The sequence below is a fragment of the Myotis davidii genome, unplaced genomic scaffold, assembly GCF_000327345.1.
Source record: "Myotis davidii unplaced genomic scaffold, ASM32734v1 scaffold866, whole genome shotgun sequence".
Classification (NCBI taxonomy): domain Eukaryota; kingdom Metazoa; phylum Chordata; class Mammalia; order Chiroptera; family Vespertilionidae; genus Myotis; species Myotis davidii.
Window position 1 is genome coordinate 52,316 of NW_006297145.1, and position 8,662 is coordinate 60,977.

Genomic DNA, 8,662 nt, shown 5'->3' on the forward strand with positions numbered 1-8,662 from the left:
CCTGGCCCGCCGCCAGGCCGCTCTGCCAGCCCGAGCTGCTGCTGCTGCTCACAGACAAGCATCGCTCCCACCTCTCCCCGCCCCGCGGTGGCTGAGGCCGCCTCGCTGAGGCAGGAAGCGCGGCCTGATTTCCTACAAGTGTTTGTCAGAAGGAGGGGGGTTGTCTGAGCGCAGCCTGAGACAGAGCAGGAGGAGCTTAACCCCTTGCAGGCCCTCTGTGCTTCTCTACTGCCCAGAAAAGGACTCGTGGGACCTGCTGAGGTCAGGGCTGGGGACCATCACAGCCAAAATACAGACCGAGGAGACTGAAGCCCCGAGAAGGTCAGGGGAGTGGCCAAGGCCACTCAGCATGCGGAGTGCGGAGTGCGGAGGCTGGAGGCTGGAAGGAGGCTCCAGCAGCTCCAACCCTCTGCGCACTTTCTCCGCTGCGCCTACCCTCTAGGGCGCCGCCATGGCCAAGGCCCGTCTCTCACTGGGCCTCAGTGCCCGTCTATACACACAATGAAGTTCAGACTGGATGCTTGCCAGCATCCTTCCAGCTCTGGCTCTCCATCCTGTCTGCCAATACGCAACCCCACACCTCAGCGAGGCTGCAGCGATTCCTGCCGTCCCACCCACTGTCCTTGCCTCAAGCAGGGCCTATGGCTACATAGGATTTTCCAGGCAGCACGCAGGTAGGGAATTGGCTGATCAGGTGAGTTACCCTGCTGTTCCCAGGGCTCATCTGCCTTTCCCTAAGCCCCCCTCATTCCATTCATTCATTTGATAGATGCTTACTGAGCGTATCTTGTAATGCTTTTCAAGGTGCTGGGAATATGGCAGGGCACAAGACAGGCCAAGCACTGGCTCCACTCTGGTAGAGGGACAAACAACAAACAGAGAGAGAGGGAGAGAGGGAGAGAGGGAGAGAACAATGGAGAGGGTAGGATGGAGCAGTGATCCACATCTCAGGCTCAACAGAATCCGTCTCTGGGCAACAGAGATTTTACAGGGTCTCAGGTGACTGGGATGTGTGCCCTGGTAGAGAACCCACGGGTCAGAGAGAGAGAGAGAGAGAGAGAGAGAGGTGTGAACAAGACGGAGAGGGTAGGATGGAGCAGTGATCCACATCTCAGGCTCAACAGAATCCGTCTCTGGGCAACAGAGATTTTACAGGGTCTCAGGTGACTGGGATGTGTGCCCTGGTAGAGAACCCACGGGTCAGAGAGTAACAGTTGGGGAGGATGGTATGGGGCTGGCCAGAAAGGTCTCCGTGATAATGTGGCATTTGTTCAAGGCACTGGAAGGAAGAATGGGGCAGGAGCCAGCCACGAGAAGGGCTCACGGCAGAGTATTCTGGACGGGCAAGTGCAGTGGGGAAGGTGAGAGCCAGCTGGGCTTTCCCTGAGAACAGCAGGCTGCATACCCAGAACAGAGAGGGAGGAGGGGCAGGACCAGGGCGGAGGGGCAGGCTCAGCATCCAGTCTGGCCCTGCTTAGGAGCCAGAGGTTCTGACTAAGGAAACAAAGAGAAAAGGAGGTGGGGGTGGGGAATGGTCTCGGTATTGTCCAAAAACCCTCCCAGGTTTGGGAAGCACCAGTGAAGAGAGAAAACTGAATCTTAGTGTCAATACAGACCTGGGTTCAAATCTTTCGCTGGCCCTGGGACCTCTGAGCCTTCATCTCTCTAAGCCTTGGTTTCTTCATCTTGAGGCATCCAAGAGGAGTAGCCTCCCCACAGGGTCTCTGCCAAGATCCAATGAGGTAATGTCTGCAAAGTGCAGAACCAGGAGCCTGGAACATGAATGAATGAGTGAATGAGTGATTGAGTGAATGAATGAACTTTCTCAAGATCAGCCTTGAGTATATGGCAAAGCCAGGCTAACACCAGGTGCCCTCATTCCAGTTATCACCGCCCCCACCCCTCCTTCCCTGCCTTTTACCCACATCTGGGTGATGGGGCACCCAGCCTATGGAGCACAGCCAAACCCTAATGAGGCCCCTCCCTGCCAGCTCTGGTGGCCATGTGGCCCATTGTGCGAGGGGCGGGCTCCCCTGACACCCTGTCACTCACTCACTCTCCCTCCCTGGTCATTAACCCGGCAGCAGGGCTATCAACCCCAGGTGGCTGCCACTGCCAGGCACACCCCGTTGCCCCTGGATAACCCTAAGCCTAGCCTAACACCAAGGAAAACACCCTCTCATGTACTCTGGTCCATCTCCTTGCCACCTCCGAGCCTGACCAGACCTCCCCCACCCTCCCTCTGCGCATGCGGTGCCTCCTCCTCCCACAGGCCAAATTAACCAATGCAACTGAGCTCCTTGTATCCCTCCCTCCAAACCCAGCCTCCCTAGTTTGGCCCACCTTTCACCCAGGTGCACATCTTGGCTCGTTCCCTCTCCCTCACACCTATAACCAATCTCTCATCAACTCCTGTTGATTTTATTTCCTTGTTCTTACCAGAATCTGTCCCGTCTGTATCCCCACATGGCCTCCTGCAAGAGCTCTTGGTCACTGAAGTCCATACCCAACCCCGCACCAGAGGATCTTGCCAAAACAGAAGCGTCCACACCGGGCCCCTCTGTGCTTAAAACACTCTGAGAAAGAAACTGAAAACTCCATAGCCTGGCTGCTGCTCCAGCTTCTGCTCCCTCTGTCCTCCCCTCCCTCGGCAGCTCCTGCCTCACAGGGCTCCTTGCTGTTCCTGGGACAAATGCTCTGTGCTCCGGGATCTCACCCAGCCCCATTCCTTCTCCCTGCCAGTTCCAGGCACCCTGTAGATCTCAGCCCATGTGCCCTCCTTGGGGGCTCACCATTTGGAATTAGAAGTGAAGTCTGTCTCCGACAATGGAGTGGGGTGCTCAGCAGAAGCACAGTCATACACGATGGATGAGCTACCACGTCTAGCCCGTGGCCCAGGCCTGGCTTGTAGCCCTCACAACAACCCACGGAGGCAGGTGTGGCACCCTCATCTTCCAGGTGGGTAACCAGAGGCCCGGAGAGTCGAGCCACTTGCCCCCGGGTCACAGAGCGGGCGAGTGCCGGTAGAGATTCAAACACACGGAGACCCACCTCTCAGTGACTGCCTGCGGCGCTCTCACCATTGCAGCCTCTGGCGGTAATTACTGCCCTGGGCACCGAGGAGTCGGGAGTGCAGCTTATTACCAAGTAACTGCAGTTCACCAAGGCCATGTTCTGCCTGTAGAATGAGGCTCTAGTTCTGCACAGAGCCCTTCTGTTTTCTTTTTTGAATATATTTTTATTGATTTTAGAGAGGAAGGGAGAGGGAGAGATAGAAACATCAGCGATGAGAGAGAATCCTAGATCAGCACACCCCCTGCTGGGGATCGAGCCCACAACCTGGGGTGAACCAAAAAGAATGGATGGAAGCCTGGCTTGGGAAGTAGAGACCCAAGTTCCAGGCTGAGTGACGTTGGACCAAGTGGCTTCCCCTCTCTTAGCTTTGAACCTTGGGCTTAATGAGATTTATCCCCGAGGTGATCAGAAATGACCTTCCAGCACTAAATCTCCTGGGTTCTTTGATTGCACTTGCCCGCGCAGGCAGAAACGCCATGTATATGGGAGGCTGCAGGGCACAGGGGTTAGGAACATAGACTTTTTGGGTAGTCAGGCCTCCGGGTTCTCTCGTGAAAGCTGTGTGCCCTTGGGAAAATTGCTTAACCTCTCTGAACCCCAGATTCCTTATCTATAAAGTGGGGATAACACTGACTTTATAGCATCCTTGGGGTGATAAATGAGACCATGTGCCTAAAGTCCTGGCCCAGGGCCCAGCGCTCACCCATAAATGACTTGGGCCATATCCGTGAAACGCCCAGATGGCCTGCTCCCTGCAGGACTGAGTTTAATTTTCCTGGCTCTGGAGCTTCCCCAGCTCTAGTTTTGGGTCCCGTACACAAAAACCAAAAGCCAGCCCTCACAACTGGAGAGAAATGCTGCCATCCCCCCATGACCCTCTCCCTGTGACCCCAAAACCAGTTCTGGGGGTCACTGACACAGCTAGAAACTGTGTCCCCACCCGGAATACTTAAGGAGAGGAGGAAACAGGCCAACTGAAACATGGGCTCTGAGGAGGGTGTGGCCACACTGAGGAAAAGACACACATACACGCACATTCTCTCTCTCCCCCTCTCTCCTTCTTTCTCTCTCTCTCTCCCCCAAATTCATGCTGCATGAAGAGTCAAACAACAAAAGTGTGCATGCGCCAGGAGTGCACTGACAACAGCAACACTTCATTGAGCACCTACTATGTAAAGGCCTTTCTATATGTTAGGATCTCATTGTTTCATCTTCATACCAATCCAAAGAGTAGGAATTACTGTGTCCACTTCAGAAAAGAAGCTGGGTTTGAGCCAAGCTGTCTGTATCCAGAGAGTAAATCATCATCACTTTGCAACTGAACCTTGCAGTAGGTGGAAAGGTTGGAAACAACCGCAATGTCCAATAATAAGAGATCATTAAATTATGATATTTCCACTCAATGAAATATTATGCAGCTATTAACGGTCATATTGTAGAAGAATATGAAGTGGTATAGAAATGTGATATGTTAAGTGAACACGCCAGTTACAGAAGAATATATATCTAGTTTGAGTCCATCAAAGAAAAAAACACAGTAAAATGTGGAGGAAGGGAAGAGAGGGAGAAAGGGAAGGGGAAAGGAAGGGAGGAAAAGGGGAAAAAAGGAGAGACGTGCTCCAGATGGTTTCAATAATTGTTACTAGGTAGTAGAACTAAGGCAAATTTACTGCTTTTTCTTATTGTATTTTCTAAAATAACAGTTGAGTAAAAAAATAAGAGTAAAAGAGCATTTAGTATTCTTTTTTTAAAATATATTTTTATTGATTTCAGAGAGGGAGAGATAGAAGCATTAATGATGAGAGAGAATCATTGATCGGCTGCCTCCTGCACACCCCCCATTGGGGATTGTGCCCACAACCCCGGCATGTGCCCTTGATTGGAATTGAACCCGGGACCCTTCAGTCCACAGGATGACGCTCTATCCACTGAGCCAAACCAGCTAAGGCAAAAAAACAAAAGCCACCACCACACGTCTGTGTAGTCTTTCTGATGAGACCTTGGGCCTGCCCTCCTCATGCCCCCCTGCCCCACCCATGCAAGCTGAGCAGGGTGGTTGGGCTCTCTGAGGTCCTTTGCAGCTCTGACATTTTGTAACTCCCATCCCACACCTTCTCTCTTCCTCTTTTTAAACTCATACTATGTGTTCTTTCCTGCACATATAGCCGTTACGCAACATTCAGGGAATATGTGAAAATCACAAAAAGGAAAGGAGGCAATCCCAGCCTTAACCACTCAACATTGTGGGGCATGGCACGTGTTGTCCAATTGGATTCTCATAACCAGGCATTTAATAGATGAAAGGCACAGAGAGGTTACACAACTTGTCCCAAATCACACAGCACGTTAGAGGCAGAGGCGGATCTGCACCCATAAGTAAAGAGTTACTCTCCAAGTGAATCCCTGACGCGGAGGGTCTGGGTACAGTCTCCTGGACACTGATGCCCTTCCTGATCCTTGGTCCTTGGCTGTGTGGTCCCAAGATTCCTAAAGACCAGGTAGGCATCCCACTCTGGTCTTGGTCACGGCCCCTCCCCCAGAATAGGCTCAGCCTCAGGGGAGGGCCGGGGAGGGAGAATGCTGGCTGGGATCTAGAGGCTGGTGCTGGACCACCCCTGGGAGCAGGGGGTCTCTCTCCATAGCCATGGTGGAGTTCGGGTGGCACCTGGAAAGGAAGATCAGAGCCAACAAGGGACTGCAGGTTAAAAGGGAGGAGGGACTGAGAATTAAAAATGCAAAGGTCTGCCTGACCATGTGTCTCAGTGGTTGTCGACCTATGAACCAGACCAGGAGGTCACGGTTCGATTCCCAGTCAGGGCACATACCCAGGTGTGGGCTTGATCCCCAGTGGGGGCCGTGCAGGAGGCAGCCAATCAGTGATTCTCATCTTTGATGTTTCTATCGCTCTCCCTCTTCCTTCCTCTCTGAAATCAATAAAAATCTATTTTTAAAAAATGCTAAGGTCTGGGGCAGGAAGGCCTGGCTCCAGATCTGGTAGCTCTGACCGTTAGGTATATTTCTGCACTTCTCTGATATCTTCATCTACAGGCCGGGTAGCACTCTCTTCAGGAGCATGAGTGTACAGTAACAGCACAATGTGTTTGCTCAGCTTAGCACATGGGGGTGCTCAGAAAACACGGGAGGGGCGCCGTTAACATCCTCCTGGCTCCCCTATCACTCAGAGCCTACTCCTAGTCACCCTGCCCCTCCAATCCCTTGGGCACATGCTGCCGGATAATTCTTCTTAGAGCATCATTCTGGTCAAACCTTTCCCTGCTTAAAGACTGTGATTGGTGCTATCACTTTAAGGTTAAAGGTCAGATATTTTGGACTGGAATTCAGGCTTACACAGGCCTGTTCCCAAGTCAGAGGGTTGCTATACTGCACAACTCACAGAATAGACCAGGAGCCTCATCCAGAAAAGTTTCCTTTCCAAATCCACCCTTCAGAGGATCTGCAGTGGGGTGCGGGCATTTTGGCCCGGTTCCCCGCCTGGCCAGGAAGTGATATAATCCAGGTGATCAACAATGTACTAAACACTATGTGTAGGGTTCTGTCCTGGGCACCAGGAGGGTGACTAGTGAGAAGATAGACAAGAGCTCCCAGCTTTCTGGACCCCAATCACTGCAGTCAAACCCTTGGCACAATGGCTAGAATGCAGCACTCCATAACCATGAGCTATTATTACCAATAATATTAAGGCTGCTACTCCTTCCTTTCTCTGGGCTTCAGTTTTCTCATCTCCAGACTCAGAATGTAGGCTGCACAAAATTCTCTAGGATGCCACCTCACTTGAGCCTTAAAGTGGCACTGAAGTGGGCATTAATATCCCCATTTTACAGATGGGAAAACTGAGATGCTCAGAACTGAAACCAGGCTGAAGATTTGAACCAAGTTCTTTTAACTTGCAGTCTCCAGATCTGTCCCACCTCCCAGGACTGAGGAAGCATAACAAGGACGTGGAATTCAGCTGGCGACTCAGCTGGATGCTCTAAAACATTTTTTCTTCACCCCCTCCTTCTTGGAAATGTCCTTGGTATGTACCAGTTTTCAAAATACACTCTCAGCCCTCAGCGTGACAGCCTCAGTGCCTGGACCATTCCCAGGCTCTCTGGAAACCCCAACCCTGGCGCCCCTGGTGGAAGCTGTGTAGGCTGGTGGGAGCTGATGAAATTTCCTTGCAAGAAACAGCCCAAATCACATGTTTCAAACGCAAACCAGTGGAGGAAAGGCCCCACAGGAGTACCTTCTCCCTCCTGCAGAAGAACTGAGACGGTTCCTGGGAATAAACCCCAAATGGTCCCAAAACACCCTCACTTACTGGTAAGTAAGCCAGATAGACGCCCTCAAACAGATGGGCAGAAATTGTTTTCTTGACAAAACAGGACCAAGGGCCAAAAAGTAAAACCCATCAACTCGAGAGGAGGCGCCTGGAAAGTTTTCTTGGGAAGTCCCTGTGGGTATCTAACCTCAGTCCTTCATGCTTCAGTTTCAGCCATTTCTTTTCCTTCTGTTCTAGAGGACAGGAACAATGTCTCTTTTCACTACAGCCTGTCGCAGCTGCTCTTCTCAGCTCCCAAATAGCCCCAGTTTGTTATCAGCAACTTTCCTTTCCAACTTTCTCACCCAGAAGCAGAAGCTTTTGAAACGCAGGTAGTGATCCGCTCCCCTCTGCCATTTCTCTCAACAAAAGCCGGGCAAAGGAGTCTCATCCAGGTCGCACCAAAGAACTGGCTCTGGCTCTGTCCCCGCCAGCCCCATCCCACCGAGGAGCCGCCAGCTCTGCACCTGCCCTGCGGTGGCGCCTTTGGCGAAGCCGTGCCCCATTTCTGAGTCTCAGCCTCCGCATCTGCGTACCAACAGGGTCTGGTCTTACATCTCCGCAGTCCATTCCAGTTCCTGCCACTGTCAGAGCTGCCCACCCCCATGCTGGCCCTCGCTCTACCTCTCTCCCCGCCAAAAAGAGGAAAAGAAATTTGCGTTAGGCGTCTGGGGAGGGCGCGCGGCTCCGAGTTGTCAGGGTGCGCGGTTGTTGCCGGGTGAGCGAACCTCACACAAATCCCAGGACGGGAAAGTCCCACCTCCCCGTAACCACAGCTACCCGGCCACACCTCTAACCCAAACACAGCCCTCGGCCCGGCCAAGGACCACCTCCAGATTCCCTGGGGACCCCTCCCCTCCCTTGGACCCGCGCCAGCCGCAGGCAGGGAGAAAAAACCAACGCCCCCATTGTGCGGAGGTGGAGACTGAGGCCGGAAGGTGGAGACCTGCTGGGTTTGGACTCGGGATGGATAGCCCATCCAGGACTCCCTCCCGCTCCCAGAGCGGCGATCGGTCTCCTTCCGAGACGGGTGTGCGTGGTTTCCACGTGGGAGAGACCGAGAGCAGCACCGTCCCCGTGGACCCAGGCCCATCGCGCTGCCCACCCTCCCTCCCGATTCCCCCGACAGAGAAACTGAGACCCAGCGAGGGGCCAGAACCTGCCGCGTACCCACCACGAGCCCCTCCCCGCTTCTCACCTGCTGGCCGCTGCGCGGGGTGGTTTCCTGTAGTTGAGCGGCAAACAAAGGCCTCCAATCCGGGCGCG

At 53.2% G+C, this 8,662-nt stretch overlaps 1 protein-coding gene across 4 annotated transcripts in view; it reads right to left on the bottom strand.

The window, feature by feature from the left end:
• The window catches only part of AKNA (AT-hook transcription factor), a 49,941-nt gene extending 41,279 nt beyond the window's left edge, over positions 1-8,662 (bottom strand). For 3 of the 4 annotated variants that reach the window (XM_015569897.1, XM_006772875.2, XM_006772874.2), the window contains exons 1-3: positions 8,595-8,662; positions 1,617-1,772; positions 778-853 (exon numbers count right to left, since the gene is read on the bottom strand). The gene's annotated coding sequence lies outside the window, so the exon portion shown is untranslated. The remainder of the gene's footprint in view (positions 1-777; positions 854-1,616; positions 1,773-8,594) is intronic. The other variant, XM_015569896.1, reaches the window with a different exon arrangement.